The 26,629-nt window shown below is 34.6% G+C and overlaps 1 long non-coding RNA gene across 2 annotated transcripts; it reads left to right on the top strand.

Moving 5' to 3' along the window:
- Positions 1-18,000: 18,000 nt before the first annotated feature.
- Positions 18,001-20,368, top strand: LOC112803807 (uncharacterized). Of its 2 annotated transcripts, XR_011862957.1 has the most exons (3): positions 18,001-18,199; positions 18,280-18,390; positions 20,160-20,368. It is a non-coding gene; the product is annotated as an uncharacterized lncRNA (long non-coding RNA). The 2 variants fall into 2 exon arrangements; XR_003202693.3 differs by lacking the exon at positions 18,001-18,199 and having other exon boundaries at positions 18,250-18,390.
- Positions 20,369-26,629: the final 6,261 nt, after the last annotated feature.

Raw genomic sequence — 26,629 nt, 5'->3', positions numbered from 1 at the left:
GTTAGAATTTGAAAATTAAGAAAGGGAATGAAATTAAAAGTTAAAACAATTAGTTAAATAAAAAGATTTTTGAAAAAGAGGAAGGTGATTTTCGAAAATTAGAGAGAGAGAAAAGTAGTTAGTGGTTTTGAAAAAGATAAGAATTAGTAAACAAACAAAAAGTCAATTAGTTAGTTGAAAAAGATTTGAAAATCAATTTTAAAAAGATAAGAAGTTAGAAAAGATTTTGAAATCAAATTAAAAGAGATATGATTGAAAAGATATGGTTGAAAAAGATTTGATTTTTAACATTGATGACTTGACTAACAAGAAACTAAAAGATATGATTCTAAAATTTAAATTTTGAATCTTTCTTAACAAGAAAGTAACAAACTTGAAATTTTTGAATCAAAACATTAATTGTTAGTATTAATTTCGAAAATAAAAGATAAAATTAAGAAAAAGATTTTTGAAAATCAATTTATAAAAAAAAGTTTTCGAAAATATAAAAGAAAAATGAAAAAGATTTGATTTTTGAAAAAGTTTTGAAAAGATAAGATTTTTAAAATTGAAATCTTGACTTGACTAACAAGAAACAAACTTATTTTAAAAATTTTTGACTAAGTCAACCCAAAGATTTCGAAATTTATGAGTGAAATAAGGAAAAGATATTTTTTATTTTTGAGTTTTTAATAAGGAGAGAGAAAAATAACTAAAATGACTCCAAACATGAAAATTTTGGATCAAAACCAATGATGCATGCAAGAACACTATGAATGTCAGGATGAACACCAAGAACACTTTGAAGATCATGATGAACATCAAGAACTTATTTTTGAAATATTTTCAAGAAAAGAAAAACATGCAAGACACCAAACCTAGAAATTTTTCATGTTTAGACACTAACAAACTAAAAATGCATCTGAAAAATAAGAAAAGACACAAAATAAGAAAATTTAAAGATCAAACAAGGAGACTTATCAAGAACAACTTGAAGATAATGAATAACACCATGCATGAATTTTTCGAAAATTTTAATAAAAGCATGCAATTGACACCAAACTTAAAACTTGACTCTAGACTCAAACAAGAAACACAAAATATTTTTGATTTTATGATTTTATTATTTTTTTGGATTTTTCAAAAATTATTTTTAGAAAAACGAAAAAGAAGAAAAATTTTGAAAGATTTTTGAAAACTTTTTGAAAATAAAATAATGGTTAAAACAAGAAGAAAATTACCTAATCTGAGCAACAAGATGAACCGTCAGTTGTCCAAACTCGAACAATTCCCGGCAACCGCGCCAAAAACTTGGAGCACGAAATTGTGATCTCAATGGCGCCAATAACTTGGTACGCACAATTGTAATCTCAACTCTTTTTCACAACTTCGCACAACTAACCAGCAAGTGCACTGGGTCATCCAAGTAATAAACCTTACGTGAGTAAGGGTCGATCCCACGAAGATTGTCGGCTTGAAGCAAGCTATGGTCATCTTGTAAATCTTAGAATAAGAATAAGCATGAATTGAATAGAAGAACAATAGTACTTTGTATTAATACTCGAGGAACAGCAGAGCTCCACACTTTAATCTATGGTGTGTAGAAACTCCACCGTTGAGAATACATAAGTGAAAATAGGGTAGGCATGGCCGAATGGCCAGCCTCCCAAAACGTGAACAATGGTCCAAAAATGTTCCAAAATCTCCCCAGATCCAAGATGTCTAATACACTAGTAAAGAGTTCTATTTATACTAAACTAGTTACTAGGGTTACATAAATAAGTAAATGATGCAGAAATCTACTTCCGGGACCACTTGGTGTGTGCTTGGGCTGAGCATTGAAGCTTTCATGTGTAGAGGTCTTCCTTGGAATTAAACGCCAGTTTGAAACTTGTTTCTGACGTTTGACTATGGCTTGCAACTTGTTTCTGGCGTTTAACGCCAGAATAGGGCAGAAAGCTGGCATTGAACGCCAGTTTGCGTCATCTAAACTCGAGAAAAGTATGAACTATTATATATTGCTGGAAAGCCCTGGATGTCTACTTTCCAACGCAATTGATAGCGCACCATTTAAATTTCTGTAGCTCTAAAAAATCTATTTCGAGTGCAGGGAGGTCAGAATCCAACAACATCAGCAGTCCTTTTTCAGCCTCTGAATCAGATTTTTGCTCAGGTCCCTCAATTTCAGCCATAAAATATCTGAAATCACAGAAAAATACACAAACTCATAGTAAAGACCAGAAATGTATATTTTGCTTAAAAACTAATAAAAATATACATAAAAGTGGCTAGATCCTATTAAAAACTATATGAAAACAATGCCAAAAAGCGTATAAATTATCCGCTCATCACACAACCAATACTCATTATCCAATTCATCAAATTCTCAACACACTAAACATACAATTCACACAATTCTAAACCCAATCATTAATTTACGTTACATATCAACTATGCATATTAGTACCAACTATTTGCACAATCCAAACTTAATCCTAGGGGAATCTAGCCTAGGAATTCTCATCACACCACAAGGTACTTAAATGAAACTTAAATCGTACCTCTTGTAGCCAAACCAATTGAGCCTCTTCTTTGGAAGTCTCCACCAACATTAGCTCCCAACCTCACCAAAGCTCCTCAAGCAACACCAATCTCCCAATTGTGCACCAAAATCACCAAATACACTAACATAACCAATTATCCTAGGGTTCATAAAATTGATAAATCACAAGAGTTGGAGGATTTTTTACCTTAACCCACTGAAGTTTATGATGAATATCACCCACGGCTCATACTAGAGCACTCCTAAACAACCAAAATCACAAGGTTTCCTTAAAACCCAAACCAAATTCGAATTTAAAGAGGAAAACAAAAATTGGGCAAAGGACATCAAATTACTCACCACAAAACTTAAATAAAATTGTAGAGGAGGAGAAGAGCGACACGTGGCCATAAACGGCTCGTCAATCAGAGCTCCGTAGCTCAAGTTATGGTGGTTTGAAGATCAAAGAGAGTTAGATTTTCTCTCTTCTTCCTCACCTCTTCATTTCAGCGCCCCACACCCCCTTTTCTAGGATAAATGAGCTGAAATGCTCATAACTAATGTTTATATATGTTGGGTCTTGGGCCCACTTAGGTCCGGTTCACTTATTTTTGTCCGTTGGTCCAATTTTGGGCGAAAACCTTTAAGATTAGCGCTCCAAATCGCATTTTAAATATTTCTACATTCCCTAATTATAATTCTTAATTTCATAAACTCATTTACTTATAATCAATTTTCTCAGCTGCAGTACCAGACAGATCTCAACCGGTACTGCCGGTCAAAATTCTAGTGCGCAATTTTACGTAGAAAACTATGTTTTCCGACTCAGAAAAATTTACTGAATCCAAATATCACATTTAAATTATCAAATTCTGATTGCTAACTTTTCTTGCCATGGTCACTCCTATTTAATTTATTATTTAATTAATTACGGTTTGACCGGATTTTACAATCATGATGATAAATATTAAATAATTGATGAGAGTATTATTTTATAATAACATTAAAGAGGATATGGTATTTTAAACCAAAAAAATATAGCCCAAAAAATAAAAAAAATCTCAATAATTTAATAACAAAAGGTAGTATTTTTTAACAGTTTTATAACTTTGCATTTTGATTGATTGAGAAATTATATACACCACCTTGATTTCTAAAAAATAATAAAAGTAAGAGTAAACTATCATTTGTACCCACGAAAGTTGAAAACGCTGACATATCTACCCATAGAATAAAGAAATTACCATTTGTACCCATGAAAAATGATTTTTACAAGCAAAATTATCCAAACCCTAAAAAATTACCTAAAATTCCTAAATTACCCTTACCTTCACCACCACACCACCTCCTTCACTCAATCCCCTTTCTAATTCCAACCCAGACGGCACCTTCACCCGCCTCCAAAACTATCCAGAGACCCCTCACTCTCTCACCAGATCCCACTCTCCCCATACCCATTCTCTCCAAGTACCTTACCATCGACCAATCCAAGCACACCTGGGTACGGATCTACCTACCCCGCCAAGCACTCAATACTCCCCTAACCACCCCAAACTTCCCCTCATCGTCTTCTACCATGGCGTCGGTTTCATATTCTACCATGCCAACTCCACCTACTTCCAGGACTTCTGCGTCCGCATGGCCAATGCCACCCAATCCGTCGTCGTTTCCATCGATTACCGCCTTGCTCCGGAGTACCGCTTGCTAGCGGCATACGAGGACTCAGTGTAGGTGCTACACTGGATCAGAGCCTCCAATGACTTGTGGCTGGCTCACACTGATTTCTCCCGATGCTATCTCATGGGAGAGAGTGTTGGAGGGAACATAGCGTACAATACGGGTCTATGTGCAACCACGGAGGCAGACCAGATCAGGCCGCTAAAGATTAAAAGGATAATATTGATTCAGCCATTGGAGCTGAGGCTAGCGAATGACTTTAAGAGAGTTAGGGTTAGAAAGGTGATTGGGTGAAGAAGGTGATTGGGCCTCTAAAGGTGAGAGCTTTGCTGAGAAGCCGTGAAAGACAGTGTCGCAAGTGTGAAGGACGGCGGCGGAGGCGGCGGCGGAGGCGGCGGCGGAGGCGGCGGCGGTGGTGGTTTCAGCTGAAGTGGCAGGATTGATAATAGAAGCGAGAGAAGATTCGTACCAGTGCTTGTGGATTGGGAAGATGGAGAGCTTGCCTTAATGGTGTACTTGCACCATAAAGGTGCTCTTCTTCTCCGGGGAAACGGCAGCAAGTGTTGCTGTGACTGTGAGGATGAAAGAGAAGAGGGTGTGGCAAGGAGCCATTGGAGCAGCGGTGGGGACTGAGTGGGAAGTAATGGTGAGTGTGTTAGAAAGGGTGGAATTTGAGATTAGAAAGAGAAAGAGGGGTGGTGACTAGGTGAAGAAGGTTAGGGTTAGAAAGGTGATTGGGTGAAGGAGGTGGTGTGGTGGTTAAGATAAGGATAATTTAGGAATTTTAGGTAATTTTTTAGGATTTGGATAATTTTACTTGTAAAAATCATTTTTCATGGGTACAAATGGTAATTTCCTTTTTTGTGGATAGATATGTCAGCATTTTCAACTTTCGTGGATACAAATGGTAGTTTACTCTAAAAGTAATTGTGATTGTGAATATTTCTATATAATAGAGTTATTTATTTTAAGAAACACTGTGTGCACACCAAAAATTAGCTATTGAATAAGTGTAACGACCCACATTTTTTTAAAATATAAATATAAATAAGTTATAATTTATTTTATAAATTGGAGCCTCTTATTTTTAGAAACTAATTTACTAAGAATAATTAAACTAATTTATGATTATTAAAGTTTAAATTAATTATAATTTATTTTATTAGTTTAAGCGATTTATTAAAAATTATTTTAATAAGTAAAATTATTATTATAATTATTATTATTTACTAAAAATTACTTTGTTCGGTGAAAATTGATGGTGACGTAGCTCCCTTTTCCTATTGAGTTCAGCCAATTGGAGATCCAAGAGGCATAGATGATTTCTGACGTTTTCTTCTTCAGCAGCTCGGTCGGAAAGTTTCTCCAGTATTTCTGTTGATTTGATTTCACACAAAGATAGAGTTTGGTAATTTTATAATAATTAAATGTGAATTTGCTAAGTGAATGTTGATTTGGTTGAGAATTGTTTGAGTTTAAAAGAGTTTATGTTGAATTATTATTGTTGCTTGTGATTTGTTGGTTTGGCTTTAAAAAAATTGCTCAGTGATGGTTGTTTTAATGATGTTGGGACTGTAGTAATATGATATTTTTGAGGAAATTGATGAGATTTGGTAGTTTAAAGATTAAATTAAAAACTGAGAAAAATCGTTAACCGAAAGACTCGAAAAACTGAGATATTATTTATTATTATATGTTAGAGAAGAGCAAACAGAGTAATCTTAAAAGTTTTAGAGAACGCAGACTTAATTAAAGTACTTTACAATTCTTTTTCATAAGATACTTAGGAAAAAGCGAGGGAAGAATGTGAAGTTGAGTTATGATAAAGAATTAAAAGATTGAAGAAAAGAAGAGAGAAAGAAAAGAAGTAAGAAAATAAAAAAGAAAGATGAGAAAGAAAAGAATGTATTAATGCCACAGGAGAGCAGAGAGCAAAGATAAAAAGACTTTAAAAGACTGTCTGCCACAGGAGAGCAGAGTGAAAAGACTAAAAGATTTTAAAGAACGTCTGCCACAGTAGAGCGGATAGAAAAGAAAGTATTAATTAAAGGGATCTCTACCGCAATAGAGTAGAGAGCAAAGATTGAAAAGAAATTGAGTGCTGTTTGGGACTTAGTGCCAAGTGTCTAGTGGGGACGGCAATACGTAACGCTCACTTGACACTATAAGTACGGCTCAGTGAGGATGGCAATGCGTAACACTCACTGGAGACCGAAAGAAAGGTTCCCCCATGAGGACGGTGATGCGTAATGCTCATGGAGGGGAGGTTGACACTATAAGGACGGTGATGCGTAACGCTCACTGGAGACCGAAAGGAAGGTTCCCCCATGAGGACGGCGATGCGTAATGTTCATGGAGGGGACGTTGATACTGTAGGGACGACTCAGTGAGGATGCCATGCGTAACACTCACTGGAGACCGTAAAGATGGTTCCACCATGAGGACGGCGTTGCGTACTGCTCATGGAGGGGACGTTGGCTGAGATAAGGACGGTAGTACGAAACGCTTATCTCAAGACTAGTGTCAGGAATCGGGCAACAAACCGACACATGACCTCATGGCCTGTATAGGACTAGACATGCATCATATTTGTTTGCGCATACTTGTTGTGATTATGTTTTCATGATTGTGTGTGCTTGTGATTGGATTCTATGTTCTGTAATTTCCTGTTAATTTGTGTTTGTCTTGCATTGTTTGTGCCTATGATTGATTCTATTTTGTGATTGAGTTTTGATGGTGATTCGTGTTAAATTGGGCTGTAGGCTGAGTTGATTTAATTTGGATCAGAGACCGAGTTGATTTAATTTGGGCCAAAGACCGTGATTGGAAGGACCAGTGGTAGGCTTTGGTTAAAATGGTTTCTTAGTAAGTGGTGAAATATATGAAATGTCATTTTGCGTGAAATTTTTATAAGAAAAATAAGAGTTTTAAATTTGGATAATGAACTTAACTTCTAACCCCGGCCCTACTAAGAACTCCCCAGTTCTTACCCCCTATCTCTACCACTTTCAGCTACAGGTGCGAAGGCTTATTGTGAAATTGTGGGAGCACAGAGAAATTTGTTTTTGGGTTGAGTTGTTAGAATTTATTTTTTCCTCGTCTTATCAGTTAGAATTTTATTTAGAGGGGTAGGTTCTGTAATTGCTTTTGTATGTAATACTACAATGTATTATTAATAATAAGTATGTGAATATTTGTTGTTTGTTCTTGTTGGAAAAGTTATAAGTTTTAGTAAAATCATCGATAGTTTTATGCGTAAAGGCTCATTATTAAATAGATAATAAAAGGAATTAGGTTAGTAACGCCTTGCTTTTGGTACGATCATGAGGTGCTAAAAGTTGGGGTGATACAATAAGCAATTATATATTTTAGTACATTAAAATTATTTTTAATATGTATTTCTGTATTCTAATGTATATTTTAAACAGATTACTGATTTATATATATATATATATATATATATATATTTAATATAATTGAATTTTTTTATACTCTAATTCCGCTCTCAAAATATCTAATTATTTGTTCTTGTCTTCTCTCCTCTCCCTTCAGTGTTGATGGTTTAATAACGTCATGTGATGTTTTGACATGAGGTTAAAGAAATTGAAGAACAAAAATGAGGTGCTTAGCTTTACCTGTTGGTCACTCTAATTTTCACAACTAGAAAATTGCTTAATACAGACAGATTTCCAAATAGATTTGGTCTTTATTACCGATGGAATTTTTGTTACTGACGGATTTTGTTCCTCTGTAAAAGTCTCGTCGAAAATTATTTATCGATGGATTTTTACCAGTTACCGACGGATTTTCCCTCGAAAAATTATCCCCTCCATTTCCCTAAAACATCGAACTTTCTGACGAATTTTCCGTCAGTAATTACAAACGGATTTTCCGACGAATTTTTCGTTGGTAATTACAGACAAATTTTTCGACCAATTTTTCGTCAGTAATTGGCAATAGACCTTTCAACAAATTTTTCGTCTGTAGTTGGAACGTTGAAAAATCATCCCACACTCTGAATACAAACAGAAAATCTGTCTATAAATCTGTCAGTAAAGTAAAATAGATTTTTTTCGATTTTTCCAATGAAAAATAAACTTGTTTTCATAGAAAATAAATATAAATTTAAACAAGTTCATCATATTATCAAGTGAAAAAAGAAACACTATAAACAAGTAAGTCAATATAATTCATTTACGTCATATAATTAAAAAAAGTTGAAGCAGAAGTAATTAATATCATTTACATCATATAATGAATATCATTTACATCATTCCACTCTCACACAACTTCATTCATCAAATTAATCTAATTACTTTATAAAACTAAGTTACTCACATGAATTAGAACAGTAAAGTTAAAAGTATTATCAAATTATGTGTCAGTTGTTGAAGTAGAAGTAATGCCTCAGGTATTAATCTTGTAGTCAAAGCTTTTCCAGTTGGTGATACAGCCAATGCTTGCTGGCGAAGAACTTGGTTTTCTGACTCTGAATTGGAAATTTTTTCCTCCAATCTATATAAAGAAAATTGTGGAAAATATGAAGACTATTTTAGCTTGTTCCAGTTGGAGACTGTTTTGCCCTTTAATCCTTTGTTTTATTCTCAGGTCTATCTCTTCTACATCCAACTCTAATAGAAAATCTAAAGCCTGTTATATTCCAAGAGCAAAAGAATGATTAAGATATGATGAGGTCCATTTCCTATTGTAACATAACATACAAAACAATTTCTTGAAAATGATGATAAAGTAATAATCTTTACCAATTCCTATTACACTTAAAAAGGGTAAAAGATTACTTACACTTAAAAACCTGTCTCAATGTATTGTAGATAGATGAAAAGACCTTAGTGTGGCTGAATATTCCAACAGGTTATGCCTGAACAATATAGAAATGTCACTTTAATTTTGTTTCCTCTAATAAATGTTTGATTCATGTTATGGACATTGGTCTTATAGTACCTGTGTCACAAATATGCCACCCTCCTTCAGTGAACTCATAGAAGGATTTTGTGTAAAGTTTATAACAAGGGCCTCCATCAATGGGGTCTGCTAAGTCCCCAACTATTCACGAAATTGGTTAATAATCTAGCTCCATCATCATGTATAATAATTATTTGCTAACTTAGTACTTAGGAGGTTTGTCTTGAGACCTGCCAAATCATATAAGCCAATAGAATCCACAAGAAACAAAATTCAGTGAAAGTAGCAGATAAAGAAGTCAAATAAATAAGGAGGAAAATAACTATTATACATCAGCAAAGATAGGGATTGGCCAATTGCACCAGCAGCCCCCAAGATTGCTACCTTGAATCCCGGTGCCCCTCCTTTTGATCACCACCATCCTGTCATCACAAAATTGAACACATCACGTGATCAAGCACTAATCTTTGGCAATAATAGAAGCTCAAGTTTATGCAAGGAACACAAATTTAGAAAATTTTTAGGTTAGTATTGGTTCATTAAATACTGATCATTGAAGCTTTTTATAGCTATGTAAAGTTATATTAACTATGAAGTACCCTTTGCAACAAAAGATATATAATTTGAAGTAGGAAGAGCATGAGGAACAAACCTTGAAATTGGGTGACTGAAGATGAGAGGTGATTCTTGCAATATGATGATTAGTCGCTGCACATGCTTCCATGTTCTATGAAAGTATTTGAGAAACAAGAGTCAGAATAGTTAGCACTGTCTATTGGAGGAGTTGTTATATATGGGGGTAAAAAACTAGACATCAAATGAAGGTGCAAAACAATTAATTTAGATAGATGAATGGATAAAATATAAATTTGAGAAATAATGGGAACCAAGAAGTTGACACATATGTCCAATGTTTTTTCTTCAAATATTAAAATGAGAAGCAAAATGTTTTTGATATTTTAATATAAACAAGTTCACATGATAAAGAAAGTCCTGCTTGCCACTTATGTAATCGTTTTAACAGCCCACTGAACAGGAATGACACATAATCACAACCATGACCAATTGAAAGTGACAACGAGAAAGTTAAGAGAAAAATTGAAAAAAAAATGTTTATTTCACCTGTACAAGTGCATCAGGGCAAGATTCAAAAACAATTAAGAGAACTCCTATAGGAGATGATGTCTTCTCTAAAATTAACCCATCTGCAAGCTAGAAGGCAAACAAAAGTTTTAAGAACTCAGACAGACAATAAATAATTAACTATCATTAAAATTTAGAACAATCAATGGTATCCATGAACAACTTGGTCTAAAAGTCAAAGCCGTGTCCTTTATGACCGAGCAAAAATCACGTTCACATGATTTGGATATCTGCCTTACACGACTGTAAATAAAACTGGAAACTCTAATCATTACAATGTGTCATCACAGAGTAATAGCTTCAAGTGTAAAAAGAATACTACAAATAAATTTCAGCTACTTATTTATCAATCCCCGTTTTAAAAAATTATTATAACTAGAAACTGCACTTCAACATTATTTTTTTTAAAGAAATAAGAATTGGTAAAAACTCACGAGAGCTTAGATTTCCTCCAACACCACCACAATCCATGAATAGTCCCTATTAAATTGAAGAGCTCAAATAGTAAAAACACACATATACAAAAAGAGAACTTTATATTTTATATAGTATAACATAATAATTGATGAAATATATTTTAATATATATGAGTTTATAACCTGAGAATGAGCCCTTTGAAGGTCTTGTTTAACTTGTGTATGCTTTAATCTACTTGACTCTAATTACTGCACATAAGCCTGCTCCATAGACAACAAGAAAAATGCACTTATTATTCATTTTTCTGAGCAATAATGTGGATGATCAATCACCTTAAGAAGCTCTGATCGACGGAATCCACCTAGCCACATGAAGCATCTTTCTGCATGTGTCTTCCATGTTCCAGAAAGTATGTGAAATACATCTTCCTTGGCCCCTATGGTTTTTACCTGTAATAGTTCATCAGGACATGCCAAGACACCATCGATAAGAAGATTCAATTCATTATCACCCATTTGAGAATTTACGGCTGATCTTATGTCACTAATCAGCCGATGATGTTGATTAATCCAGCGCATAAAGTTCATATCAAATGCTAAGGCACCTAATCTATGAACATTTCAAACTAAGAGATTAATTTTCGAAGCTCATTGAACTCAACAAGAAGTATTCTATCTAGCTCTTCATAACTAAAATATCAGCCTAATTATCATTCAGTGATTATTTATGCAAGGGGAACCTAGAATGAAAAAGTTTCCATTCATCTCTAATCTCTCCATCAGCAGAAAATACACAAACCTAACAATTTTTTATTTTGTTCCACAAGACATCAACAAGATCAGTCACAACTCAGGTAAACATTCTCTGGCTTTATAAATGTTACCATTTCCGACAACTGCGCAAGCATGCTCCCACACAGTTCCAGTTGCAGCAAATACACCCAAAGGAAACATCATCCCATGGACATAATGGTAAGCAGAAATAACAACAAAACCATACTAAATAGTACAACCTGTACAATCAAATTAAGACCTGCTGACGTGCGCGTTGAAGTTCTTGCTCTAAAATTGTGCAAGCCTAACTCTACTATTCTCCAATTGCTGCACATATGCCTATTGAAAAACCAACACATATCAATCATTCAATGGTTGGGGGCTTAAGTTTAGGTTCAATTGAGCAATGTAACATATCAGGTTGGGAACAATTAATTTACCTTCTTCCTCAATCGACTCTTCTTAGCAGCCTCACAATTTTGAGCCAGTCTACAAAGAGTCTAGAAAAATGTTTATATAAAAATGTTAGAACCAGTACTACTGATGAAACAGAAATTAAAATAGTAAGCACAAACAGTAGCACACAAACAATGAAACAAACCTTCTGATCCTGAAGTAGCACACAGCAGAAAATGCCCCTTCTGTTGGAACATATGATGCGGTTGCTGATATTGCCATGTCTCAACGTAACAACCTGAAGAAGCAAGGTTCTATAGAAATACAACATTTCAGATAAGGTTCTTCAAAATCCAACTACAAGAGACAGTGTGTGAGTGTGTTCATACGGTGTTAAATGTCCCGTACTGCAAGTTACTTGAGGCAATAACAACATTGTTCAACTTGGCAGTGAAGGAAGGAGAAGCTGAAAATAATAGTAAATTAATGCAGAGGATAAGGTATATTTGATAAATAAGAGAGTGAGTGAGTGAGAGATAAGAGAGTGAGAAAGAGAGTAACTTGAGGTTAAATCAAAGTCATGATGATAGTGTTGTTGTTGAAAGACAAGAGCAACGGTAAGATCAGAATCAATTAAACGCGTTGTTGTCTTTGGAGTTGTGTTAGTGTCATCTTTCCTGTTTCAAAAACACTGAAAAGAATGAGTTATCTGTCTGTAATTCAGCAGATTCAAACAAGGACAAAAAGGAGGAGCCAAAATCAAGTCATAGCAAGAATGGGAAGGAACAAGAATATGCATGCAAATTCCAGATAAAATATCTCCACAATTCAAATATATAGTTCATAAACAAACTTCATTCTATACTACAATCATAGAAATTATGTTTCAGATTTCACAAATTACAGGAATATACAAAATTCATACCTTAGAATTTAGAAACTTCGTTCTTTGAAGCAGCAACAGCTGATTTGCAAACATAAGAGCTCTCCTCGATCATATTCTTTGATTTTCAACTTCAATCAAAACAGGGAAAGGACATGGTTAGGGCTAGGGATAATGAAATTGGAATAGAATCACAATGGAAGGGTTAAGACTAGGGACGAGAAGGAGGCGGAGGCCTACCTGAATTAACAACGACGAGAAGAGACAATGACAAACCTTCAGCGAAGAGAGAAGAAGCAGCATAAGAGCGGCAACGGAGGGAGCTCGTAAGACAAGAGCACGGCCGAGAGAGCTCGTGTGACGATGAAAGGAGCAAACGCATTGAGAACGGCGATGGAAGGAGCTCGTGCGATGCGAGCGGTGGTGACGGCAACAGCGGAGGACGTCACATCTTCAATGGAGAGAGAGAAGGCATGGGAGTAATTCAAGAAGAATGTGACAAAAAAGTGAAATGAAGGATTGGGAGTAAAGTGACCCATCTCTTTATTCTAATATTTTCAATGGAATATTTTAAATTACAGACAAATTGTTTGTCTGTAATAATTTAATAAAACACAATGTTTATATTCATTTAATTACAGATAGATTTTCTGTCGGTAGTTATTTTTCCTGAAAAAATTAATTTTTCTACAGAATTATCAACGGATTCTCTTTTCCATTTGTAATTTATACTAATTCATTTTTTTTGGTTTCCGACAAAAAATTCCTCGCAAATTTCGTCTGTATTTTCGTAGGATAAAATCTGTCGAACATATCCATTTATAATAACTAATTTTCTAGTAGTATTTGTTTCCAAACCTAAAGGAAGAAATGACTCTTTTTTTTTGAATTTGGAGGAAGAAGACTTTATAAATTTTTTTTAAGAAAGATCAAATAGTGGCATAAACATTGTTCCATAGGCATATTTTTCAACAGGAAGATCATTCCCTGTGTCGGTTAAATTCAAAATAACAGCATTGTGATCCTTTATAAGAAGGTGGATTTTATGGTGCCTTTCGAGATAACTTCTTTGATTTCTAGAAATTCAAGAATTTCATATCACGAAAAAAAAATATATAAAAAAAAAATAAGTAGTCTATAAAGTATGTGGGAAAAGAAAAGAGGTCAAATGTTCAATTGAAATTTATGAGTGATTTTTCTAAACTTTTGATTTTTGTAATCGAGTATATTAGATTTTGGAACAAAAGTCTCAACATTATTGTTAGCAATTTATTATTTTGTTATTTAATTTATGTTATTTTCTTTTTTTTACTTATTTTAATTATTATTTTCTAGTTATAAAATATAGTACTCATTAAATATGTAATTTTTTTATCATGAGTATATTAAAAACTATATATAATAATTAATATGTTTATTAATTAATTAGAGTACTATATATTTAATACGCTCACGATGAAAAATATTAAATAATTGATGACAGTACTATTTTATAATAATATTAAGGAGGATATTGTGTTTTAGAGCAAAAAAATATGGCCCAATAAAAATTAAAAAAACCTCAATAATTTAATAACAAAAAGTAGTATTTTTTAACAGTATTATAACTTTGAATTTTGATTGATTGAGAAATTATATCCACCATCTTAATTTCTAAGAAATAATAAAGGTAATTGTAATTGTGAATATTTATATAGAATAGAATTATATATTTTAAAAAATACTATAACACCCTATCATACAGAGTCTTATGCTTAAGTCATAAAACTGAGGTGGCGAGATATTACGACCTCTAAAATCAAAATATATAAATAATAATAGTTGAAAGGAATTTTATAGCAAGGAGCCTTTTAAGGAAAGGGTAAAACAAAAGCGTTAAACCGAAAGAGCGCAACATCCACGTAAATGATAAGTGTGAGAAAAGAATTCCAAAGATACATATAGCAAAGCTTCTGACCTGGCTCGCGAAGTTAAAACTGGACTATATATATATATATATATATATGAGAAACCCCAAACATGACCCTCAATACCGTTTGTAGAACCTATTTCTCCAAATCAAACTCTAGGAGGGACAAGCATAAGATACAAGATGGAGAATCTATATACATGTATAAATAAGCCCCTGAGCCCCAAGAGTTCTTTGCTTTATCCGAGTCTCCAGAATACAGAGTGGTGCTTCTCAACCTGCATCTGAAAAATAACAATATTGTATGGGATGAGAACCGGGACTTCTCAGTATGGTTAAAGTGTCTACATATATAATAAATAAGGTCCCGGGAAAGCTAGAGGCAATCCTAGAACTCTGACAATCAGATTATAAATCTTAAGGGATTAAAACAAAAACCATAAGCAGGGGTAGATATCTAAGGTTCTTAAGGGCTAACTCAATCCCAACTTAATCTCTCAAATTACAATCCACTCACTGTCTTATGAAACACTAACTCTACAATTCATCTTCTACCTCCTCCAACCCTCCAGACTCACCAGTGCACAGAAAAACAATACAAGCAAAGACAAACACAATTAGAATACAATTACAGCAGGTAGTAAATATAGCAGGTAAGTATAGATTATCAATTAGGCAATCCCAAGAAATGCAAACTCAAGCAAAACCGACAAATACATATGATAAATGCATGCCCTATGGCTGATGATACCATCTATCAGTTGTATAGCCAACACGTTATGTCCTGGTAGCTAACCATGGACTGAAACACCCATGCAGAGCAAGTGAGTTTGAGCTATAACCCCCTTGCTACTACCCGCTTAACCCAGAGCCAGTGGAATAACCACTATTGCGGCTACTACCTAGGCGGGTGTTTAAAGGCTCAAACTGGAGCAAGTGGAATAACCAGTACTGCTACTACTACCCAAGCGTCACAATCACTGACCTGGAGTAAGCAGGACGAACCACTATCCTTACTACTGTCCGGGTATCTCAAACATACATTCATTAAATCTAAAACAATCATCATTATTATCAAATCTCAAGCATTGACCTGGAGCAAGCGGGACGAACCACCATCCTTGCTACTAGCTAGGTATCACAAACATACATTCATTTCAAATTTTCATAATTAAATTCATTTATCATAATTTTTCTTCCCTATCGCTTACCCAGAGCAAGTGGGCATCGCCACTGCCTACTACCCAGGCCACAATCACATTTACACACTTCTCGTTCATTATTCACACCTCTCAAACTTCCTTCATCTCCAAGTTACTACTCTTCCCCTACCTTTTACTCACCACTTAATATACAACTGAGGTTTAGGGGCTAAAAGAGTAAAAACAAAGGTTTAGAAGTTCATAATTATATTTTAAAATACAAAACTCACTTTGCTGATATCATGGGTCACGCATACGCGTGTGCGTACTTTTTCCCATGCTCGCGTACGCAAGGTCCTTACTCGTGTACATGAGATGCCCAACCTGAAAAGGTTAGTCAGATCACGTATAGTGGTCATGTGCGTAAGACCTATAAATTAGCAAAAATGCTGAATGCTGTAAAATTTCAAGCATGCCCTCTGAACTTCTGACGCGCATAACTTTTTTGCATTAAAATATTTTTCATTCGTTCTTCGAATGGCGTAAACTTCACGGACCCAATTTTCATATGAAATAAGTTTGAAACAAATTAGGGGTTCGGAAGTTGAGTTATGGCTCTCCGAAGTTCAACCCAAAAATTATATTTTCATAAAATTTCTCAAGGAGTGCTAAACCTCAATTTTCACAATAATCCAAGTTCAACCCTTCTTAAAACTTACCAAACTATATCAAACCAAACCCAAACATTTCTCAACACACCCATTTTACCCCATATTACACCAATTTCACATATTAATGCTCAATTAATTTCATAATAGCCCAATACACAACTCCAATAACCTTAACCTCTCTAACACACAATTTTATCAACTCAACTTCAAAGCTCATATAAGATTCACAATCATATATTCACCATCTTCATCATAGTTCATCATTATTAACAATTCACAAATCTCCAACACTATCATTCCATTCTCAACTAATAGTACAATTTAACAATTTCCACCACATTTATAACATAAATCCTCAATCTCATCAATCACCATTACACATTGCAACAAGTTCAACCCTTCACCAAAACCACTAAACATGTATCAAACATACAGTTCAACTTATCCTAAGTCGTCTAGCCTAGATTTTCACAAAACATTATATATTAAATATAAGAAATCTAAACTATACCTTGGTCGATTCCTCCCTAATGTCGAAGCACCTCAATTATCTCCATTCCTCCAGTGTCCAAAGCCCCAAATCCTCACCGAACAAAAATCCAACCTCCACAGTTTGCTTTCTAGTCACCGATATCATCGAATTTGTCTCAAAAACATATATCTCACTCTAATTCCAGATAAATACCACAAAAATTAAACTAGGGGTCTATAATAACCCGAGTTTTTAAAATTAAATAATGAAATTTTTATATAATTCAAATTGAAATAATTTAAAGTTTTGATTAATATTATGAACTAAAAGAAAATTTATTTATTTATTTATTTATAGTTTTAAATTAAAGTGTTTAATTACAAATAATTTGTAATTTGAAAAATAAATAGTATTTTTGAAGTTAATTATATTAGGTTAAATTTGGTTCCAAATTAAAACCGTATTCAAACCCTAAATTCTCAATTCAAAACCCTAATTTTGCCCTAAATCACCCTAACCTAACCGCTTTACCTCTCTCATCCTCCCCAAACACACACACGGCACACAAACAACCCACACAAACACAGAGTTGAATTAAGGGAGACGAGAGAAAGAAGGTTATGATCGGAGAGAGAAAGATGCGTTTGAGAGAGAGAGAGAGAGAGAGAGCCAGCCAAAGGGAGCTGTTTCCACCACGCCTAGCTGCCAAAGCACTGCCATCGAACCCGTCATCTGTGTCGCCACCGTGATCCGTGAATAGAGGAGAAGGAGAGATGAGTTTGTAGGGAAGAAGTGGAAGTAGCGTCATCACTCTATCGCTGTTCCTCGCCATAATCGAGCCACCGTTTATGCTTCCATTTAGCATCGTCGTGACCCTCGTTGTCTACAGACCCATTATCGCGAGCTGCAACCATCGCTGTTGAAGTCACCCTCTCTATCGTCTTTAAGCTCCAGAAAGAGAGAAGGCTCGAGGAAGAAAGGAATGCGATGGAGGGGACTGTAGAGGAACGCTATTCCGCATGCATCGTCATCGTTGAAGCTGGACCGCCGTCGTGGGAGGGAGGTCTCACCGCCAAGCTGTTGTCGCCAAAGCCCTATTACTATCGTGGAGTTTGATACCGTCAGATCAGAGAAGAGAGGAGGAAACTTGCACCGCCGTGCTCCTTGCTGACCATCGCCATCGCCGTTCAGGGTTATGCACCGCCATCTGTCACTACTCGGTCACCGCAAAAGATTTTTACCACTGCTCTATTATTGGTTCCTTTTGTTATAGTTAGTATTTTGTTCTGGAACCCTTGATATATCAATTTCTGTTAATTGTGGCTGAGTATTCTGTGGCATTATTGCGATAGGGTTATGCCTTCGGTTCTTGCATGTGGTATTTGATGGTTGCCGCTATTACGGGTCGAGAAAAAAAGGGGTCTTTGATGCGCTACATAGCTTTCGAGTTTTGACGAGTTCAGGTAGGGGGTTTTATTTTAAAAATCAACAGTTTTTAATTTATGAATGCCAAAAAGGCTTATTGAATAATTGCAAATAGTCTATAACGGTTTAGTATGAGTAATTGATATGGATTCGTTTAATTGTGGTTGTGAATGGTGTTTAATTTTGTGTTATTTGCTAAACTGAAATGAGAATTGAGTTTGGATTGATGTTGTGATTGTTGCAGGAATTTCTAGTCATGTTGTTTTCTTGATTTGGGGTTAATTTGATATTGAAACAAAATCTGCACTTGAAATGACTTGAGATATTGGGAATAAGTTTTATTGATTTATCGAAAATGATTCTGAGGATCAGTAAAGATTTTGACATTGGATTTGGTTTGATTTATGGTATTGAATTGAGATTTGAAAATGATTTCTGATATTGGAATTAGTTTGAGTTATTGGAAAGAGGTTGAGAATGGTTCGGTTGGGACCTAAAAAGGGTTGCAAAGTCCGAGTTTTAGGGGAGATGCTGTCGAAATTTTATTATGAAACATAAGACTTTATTTGAAATATTTAGAAAAAAAGGTTGAACTTGAGAAATTGTATTATTTGATTTTTAAGAAAAGATTTATGTTTGGGTTTGATTTATTAAGAAAAGCTTTATGGTTTGAATGTGATTTATTAAGAAAAGATCATGTATTGAGTTTTGACTTATTAAGAAAGACTTTATGTTTTGAGTTTGACTAAAGAACTACATTTAAGGAATTATGATTCAAGGAGTTTTTAATTTTAAAGAACGAGTTTGATTGTCGTCCTCCCTAAAGTCTCAAGACTCTGCCGTGAGATTTACTTAATAAATGATTCTTTTAGTCTTTTGAAAGAGGTTTAAATCTGAAATGATTCTTTTGTATGAAAGAAGAACTTGTTGTAAGTAAAGTGGTTTTGGAAGTTTGGAAAAGGTTATAAGGAGTGGTGTTGGTGTTAAATAAAAATGATTTGAGCTCGGTTTATTAAGAAAAATTTCTGCCACAGGAGAGCAGAGAACAAAGATTAAAAGTATATATATTAACTAAAAAGGTTCTCTGCCATAGGAGAACAGAGGACAAGGATAAAGTGAAAGCTTTAAGAAATTATCTACCACAGGAGAGCATATGCGACTTTGTTTGGGCTTTAGTGCCAAATGTATAGTAGGGACACCCACACACTAAGAACTGTTTTCCAGATGTAAGCACATTGAAAGTCACATTGTATGCGACCTAGCCGTAAGCCTTATATAAGTACACTGTATGCATCAGGAAAGCCATATCTAGGGCTCGTGCCCAGGTAATGTCGGGAGCAGGTAGGCAACTGACACATGAGCTCATGGCCTGCTTAGGACAGACATGCATCATGTTGTTTGCGCATTTGCATTTGATTATGTTTGATTGTTTTATTTTGTTGTGATTGTACCGTTTGTCTTGTTGTGACTTGCTTGTGTGTTGGACTGAATTTCTTGCTTGTACTATTAGCTTGTGAATGTAATAAAGTGATTAAGACTTGGCGTTTTGATTGATAATTAATTATGTGGTTAAGAGATGATTAATGTGAGTAGTTTTATATTTAAAATATGTTGTGAGATTAGAGATTTTAAAAGAGGTAATTAATTAGCTAAAGTTAAACCAAGAGTATTTTTCAAAGGTTTGATAAAAACATAAACTCCTTGGGTATGTGAATTATTTGCATTTTATTCATTACTTTTACGGCATTCTCATTCCCTATTGAGAATGTGTGATTTGTTCTCACCCCAAAATTTTTCACCCTTTTAGTGACAGAGGTTCGAAGACTCAGTATGAGATAGCGGACGAATAGTTGGAATTGTTTTAAAAGTTAAGTCATTTTCATAGAGTTCCTTCGCCTTTAGCGATTAGGATTTTATTTTACCCGGAAGGATAGGTAATGTATTCGAGTTTTATATTGAATTATTTGTGTAATATTTATTATTATTAACAATTATGTGATTATTATTACTTGACAATTTTTTATTTATGATTTTAAAAACAAAAACAAAATTTTCTGGTATTTTCTATAAAACTGAAACACGATATCGAAATAAAGGCTCAATATTAAATACTAAATAAGGAAAATAGGTTAGTAACTCCTTACTTTTGGTACGATCATGACGTGCTAAAGCTAGGGTGTTACAAGTTCAATCATTAATGGTTCACAAGATTTAAAGGTTTCTCACCTTATCGACGGAGATTTGGGGCAATACCCAGCAAGCCCATAAAGTTAATTTGATCCTAAACATCAAAATCACAATTTTTCGAAAATCAAAAACTCAAAATCACGAAAATAAAAGGGGAAGAACTGGGCACGAAAACTCAAGTTCCTTACCAAATTGTTAGATGGGTTTTGTAGAGAATTTCGAGACGAATGTGTGGTCGCTGACGGCTCGTCAATCGGAGCTCCAGATTGAAGGTTACAAGAATTTGAAGTTTGGAGAGATTTGGGAATTAGGTTATCACGTCAATCTCTCTTCCAACGTTGCCCCTTCAGGTTTGACATGAAAATGAGACTGAATACCTCAAGGTTAGCCATATATATGTTGGTCCTTGGGCCCAATACAGGCCTGGCACAACCGATTCGGTCCGTTGACCCAATTTTGGGCCAAAAATTTTAAAATTAGTGTTAAAATTCTTTATTTTAATTTTCTCTATCTCATTAAACTATAAAATTTCATTTTTTAATTTTCTAAATTAATATTTAATTTATTGGCTAATCATTTACTATTTTTTCGGGTTTTACAAATACTATGTGCACCCAAAAATCAACTATTGAATAAGCAATTATATATTTGAGTACATTAAAATTATTTTTAAACTATATTTTTGTATTCTAATGTATATTTTATATGAATTGCTGATTTTTATATAAGTTTAATATAATTGAATTTTTTTATACTCTAATTTTGCTCTCAAAATATCTAATTATTTGATATTTTCTTCTCTCCTTTTCCCTCAGCGTTGATGTTTCAATAACTTGACGTGATGTTTTAACATGAGGTTAAAGAAAATGAACAAAAGAAATGAGGTGCTTAGCTTTAATTGTTGGTTACTCTAATTTTGTTTCCAAACCAAAAGGAAGGAATGACTATTTTTTATTTAAATTTGGAGAAAGAAGACTTTATGAAATTTTTTTGAAGCAAAATCCATAGTGGCATAAACATTGTTCTGTAACATCCTATTACACAGTGTTTTACGCTTAAGTCGTAGAACAGAGGTAGTGTGGTATTACGGACCTCTAAACAATAAAAATATACATATAATAATGAAAGAAATAATACACTAGGAGCCTTGAAACAAACGGGTAAATAAAAATCACAAAATGAAAAGCGCAATACTCAAGGAATAGGATTACTTGCGTGCTAAGAAACCTATTAGGAAAAAGATTAAAGTAAACAAAAGAGTAAAGGAAAGCCAAGGAAACACTATAACTAGTCCCTGACTCAGCTTGCGAAGTTAAGGCTGGCCGGAGGATATATATATATATATGAACATATATAAGTATTCCCAAAATACACCAAAATGCCAAAGTAAACTCCTATCTCTCCCTCAACCTCTAAGAGGAGCAGCATACATAAGTTACTTGGAGAGTAAGCTAAATACATATATACATATATACAACAAGAAACCAAAATACACCAAAGGACTACTTCGCTTTCCAAGATCCAGACGCCTAGCGAGGAGCCTCTCGACCTGCATATGAAAAACAACAATACAATATGGAATGAGAACATAGGTTCTCAGCTTGGTAAAAGTGCCACGCACATAATAAATAAGGTCCCGAGAATGGCATATGCAATCCTAGAACTCCGTTATTCAGTTATCCAACTCAAGTACTAAACAGAAGCCATAAACAGGGGTAGGTATTCTAAATCTACCTAACTTACTCAAGTTCAATCCTAATCTAACATCCAACCATTTCTCCATCTTCTCCATCCCTCCATCATCCAAAATGCAACATAAATAAGCAACCAAACAAGTTCACGCACAAGTAGTGAGTAGATAGTACAAATAGCAAGTAGAACAGATAGCATGTGATATATATATCAATTAGGCAAACCCAGGAAATACATAGAAATCAAAACAAACAAATGCATATGATGCATGCCTGTCCTATGGCTGATGGGGCCCATCTATCGGTTATCCAGCCAACCCGACAAGTCCAAAAACCTTAGACTGTCCCCCGTCGCGCATCCCCAAGAGTCTATGCATAGAGTTCACATTCAATCATCATATAATCACTCAATGGGGGCTATCCATACTCAGGAATTTATACGTGCCCGGTCACCCTTACGACGTAGGATCAACAGAGTATCGAGATTCAACCTGGAACACGTGGTGGTGAGCCACGGTTTTTACCCAGGAAAACTCGTATCTCAGATATCATAATTCATAAGCCATATCAATTATTATCAATACATCATCAAATATCAAGTCTTAGTGTTAAACTTCGTCTTCTCGGACCCATGACTATCACTAAGACATCCTCAACACTCTATTTTCTTTTCTGTTTTTTATATAACAAATGAACTTGGAACTGGGAAAACTTTATGTCCAGACGTTCATCTCGGAATAAGCTTTCTAACAAACCAAAAATCACAATTTTCTGATTTAACTAGCCTCAGAAACAGAGGAGAAACGCTGACTGCTCTACAGTGCTTAGAAACCAGAAAACAGTAGCAGCATATGAAGGTTTCTTTTAAAATTGGTTTCAGGTCAAAACCACTTTTAATGAAGGATTTATGTAACTTGGAATTTGAGTAACTTTCTGCAGAATTCTGTTTTAAAAGCCAATGAACATGTCCTCTTCCAAGTCCCATAACTCACTCATTAAAATATGGACAGCCCTGAATTTTAAATCACAACTGCTAAGCATAATTACTTTCAACCTCCAATTGGGTGCACCTGAATATCCATCCATAATCAGAAGTTATTAACTCTCAAAGTTGCTGATCTAAGAAAACAGAATCTGGCTTTTATTGTATAACACATCGTATTTCAAAAATTCATATGTTTAAAACCACAAGTCCAACCATTCTGAAATTTTTCGATGTTAAAATAATAGGAATAAAGCTTTATTTAAAATTGGTTTCATTTCAAAATTCATTTTGAAACATTCGCAGCAGATGTTCTAAAAATTATGCAGTAAAAATCAAATTCCACGATTACAATTTGAAAATTCACCATAAATCATATATTTGATGAAAAGATCCCAAATTCTCCAATTCAGTTTCAAATATTCCGAGGTTTAACCAGGATTTGGTTCCACGCAATTCTGATCATCACAGAATTAGTTACAGCATATGCAATACCACCACAACACAACTCTACATCCTTATTAACAAACACCAACCATAATCCATCATAAGTAAATACAAGAGCATACCATTAATAACTTCCACACCTCATAATTCCAATATATATCCACCAACAACATTACAAGGCTAATGAGCGGATAATTTATACGCTTTTTGGCATTGTTTTTAGTATGTTTTTAGTATGTTTTAGTTAGTTTTTATTATATTTTTATTAGTTTTTAGTTAAAATTCACTTTTCTGGACTTTATTATAATTTTGTGTGTTTTTCTGTGATTTCAGGTATTTTCTAGCTGAAATTGAGGGACCTGAGCAAAAATCTGATTCAGAGGCTGAAAAAGGACTGCAGATGCTGTTGGATTCTGACCTCCCTGCACTCGAAGTGGATTTTCTGGAGCTACAGAAATCCAATTGGCGCGTTCTTAACTGCGTTGGAAAGTAGACATCCTGGGTTTTCCAGCAATGTATAATAGTCCATACTTTGCTCGCGATTTGATGGCCCAAACAGGCGTTTCAAGTCAGCTGAAGAATTCTGGCATAAAACGCCGGAACTGGCACAAGAATGGGAGTTAAACGCCCAAACTGGCACAAAAGCTGGCGTTTAACTCCAAGAAGAGTCTCTACATGAAAATGCTTCAATGCTCAGCCCAAGCACACACCAAGTGGGCCCGGAAGTGGATTTTTATGTCATTTACTCATCTTTGTAAACCCTAAGCTACTAGTTCTCTACAAATAGGACCTTTTGCTATTGTATTAGACATCTAGGTAGCTACCTTTGAGTAGTCTTATGCTATCTTAGATCATTGGGCTGGCCATTCGGTCATGCCTAGACCTTGTTCTTATGTATTTTCAACGGTGGAGTTTCCACACACCATAGATTAAGGTGTGGAGCTCTGCTGTACCTCGAGTATTAATGCAATTACTATTGTTCTTCTATTCAATTCAGCTTATTCTTATTCTAAGATATCACTTGTTCCTTAACTTGATGAATATGATGATCTGTGACACTCATCATCATTCTCACCTATGAACATGTGCCTAACAACCACCTCCGTTCTACCTTAGATTGAGTGGATATCTCTTGGATCCCTTAATCGGAATCTTCGTGGTATAAGCTAGAATTGATGGCGGCATTCAAGAGAATCCGGAAGGTCTAAACCTTGTCTGTGGTATTCTGAGTAGGATTCAAGGATTGAATGACTGTGACGAGCTTCAAACTCGCGATTGTGGGGCGTTAGTGACAGACGCAAAAGAATCACTGGATTCTATTCCGACATGATCGAGAACCGACAGTTGAATAGCCGTGCTGTGACAGAGCGCGTTGAACATTTTCACTGAGAGGATGGGATTGTAGCCATTGACAACGGTGATGCCCAACATACAGCTTGCCATGTAAAGGAGTAAGAAGGATTGGATGAAGACAGTAGGAAAGCAGAGAGACGGAAGGGACAAAGCATCTCCATACGCTTATCTGACGTTCTCATCAATGAATTACATAAGTATCTCTATCTTTATTTTATGCTTTATTCATAAATCATTCATAACCATTTGAATCTGCTTGACTGAGATTTACAAGATGACCATAGCTTGCTTCATACCAACAATCTCCATGGGATCGACCCTTACTCGCGTAAGGTTTATTACTTGGACGACCCAGTGCACTTGCTGGTTAGTTGTGCGAAGTTGTGATAAAGAGTTGAGATTGCAATTGAGCGTACCATGTTGATGGCGCCATTGATGATCACAATTTTGTGCACCAAGCTTTTGGCGCCGTTGCCGGGGATTGTTTGAGTTTGGACAACTGACGGTTCATCTTGTTGCTTAGATTAGGTATTTTTCAGAATTTTTAAGAATGAATTCTAGTGTTTCAAGGTGATGTTCTTATCATCACCAAAGCTGATTGATCTTCATCAATTTAGCTCTTGAATGTAATGTCCTGCTGAAACTTGGCTAACCATGTCTAATTCCTGGAATTCTTATTTAAAAATTTTGAATCTCTTTATTTTCTTTTTCCACATAATTTTCAAAAAATCCAAAAAAAATTACAAAATCATAAAAACCAAAAACATTTTATGTTTCTTGTTTGAGTCTAGTGTCTCATTTTATGTTTGGTGTCAATTGCATGTTTCTGTTCTTCTTGCATTTATCATGTGTCTTCATTGATCTTCAAGTTGTTCTTGATGATTTACTTGCTCTGATCTTTAAATTCTCTTATTTTGTGTGTTTTATTGTTTCTCATATGCATTCTCAATTTGTTAGTGTCAGTAGTATACAAACTTATAAGTTTGGTGTCTTGCATGCATTGTTTATTTGATTTTAGTTGCATTTTGATTTTTCCTCATCATTAAAAATCCAAAAAAAAAATTAATTTGTATCTTTTCAAGTCAATAATACAGAGAATTGAAGATTCAGAACATACAGTAGAGGAATTACACAAAAAAAGCTGGGCGTTCAAAACGCCCAGTGAAGAAGGAAAACTAACGTTTAAACGCCAGTAAGGGCACCTGGCTGGGCATTTAACGCCCAAAAGGGTACATTTTGGGCGTTAAACGCCAGAATGTATACCATTCTGGGCGTTTTACGCCAGGATGGCACAAGAGGGAAGATTTTGTTTTCAATTCAAATTTTTTTTCAAGTTTTCATAATTTTTCAAAATCAAATCTTTTTCAAATCATATCTTTTCAATCATATATTTTCAAAATCAATTTCTTTCCATTTTCAAAAATACTCGCTAACAATTAATGATTTGATTCAACATTTCAAGTATGTTGCCTTTTCTGTTGAGAAAGGTTTTAATGTTTGAATCATATCTTTTCTTGTTAGCCAAGTCATTGATTTTAAAAATCAAATCTTTTTAAATTGTTTTTTTCAAATCATATCTTCTCAATCATATCTTTTTAAAACTATATCTTTTCAATC

This window comes from Arachis hypogaea, chromosome 1 (assembly GCF_003086295.3).
Source record: "Arachis hypogaea cultivar Tifrunner chromosome 1, arahy.Tifrunner.gnm2.J5K5, whole genome shotgun sequence".
NCBI lineage: Eukaryota > Viridiplantae > Streptophyta > Magnoliopsida > Fabales > Fabaceae > Arachis > Arachis hypogaea.
The sequence above is the reverse complement of the archived record's forward strand: the minus strand, read 5'-3'. Positions and strand labels throughout refer to the sequence as shown.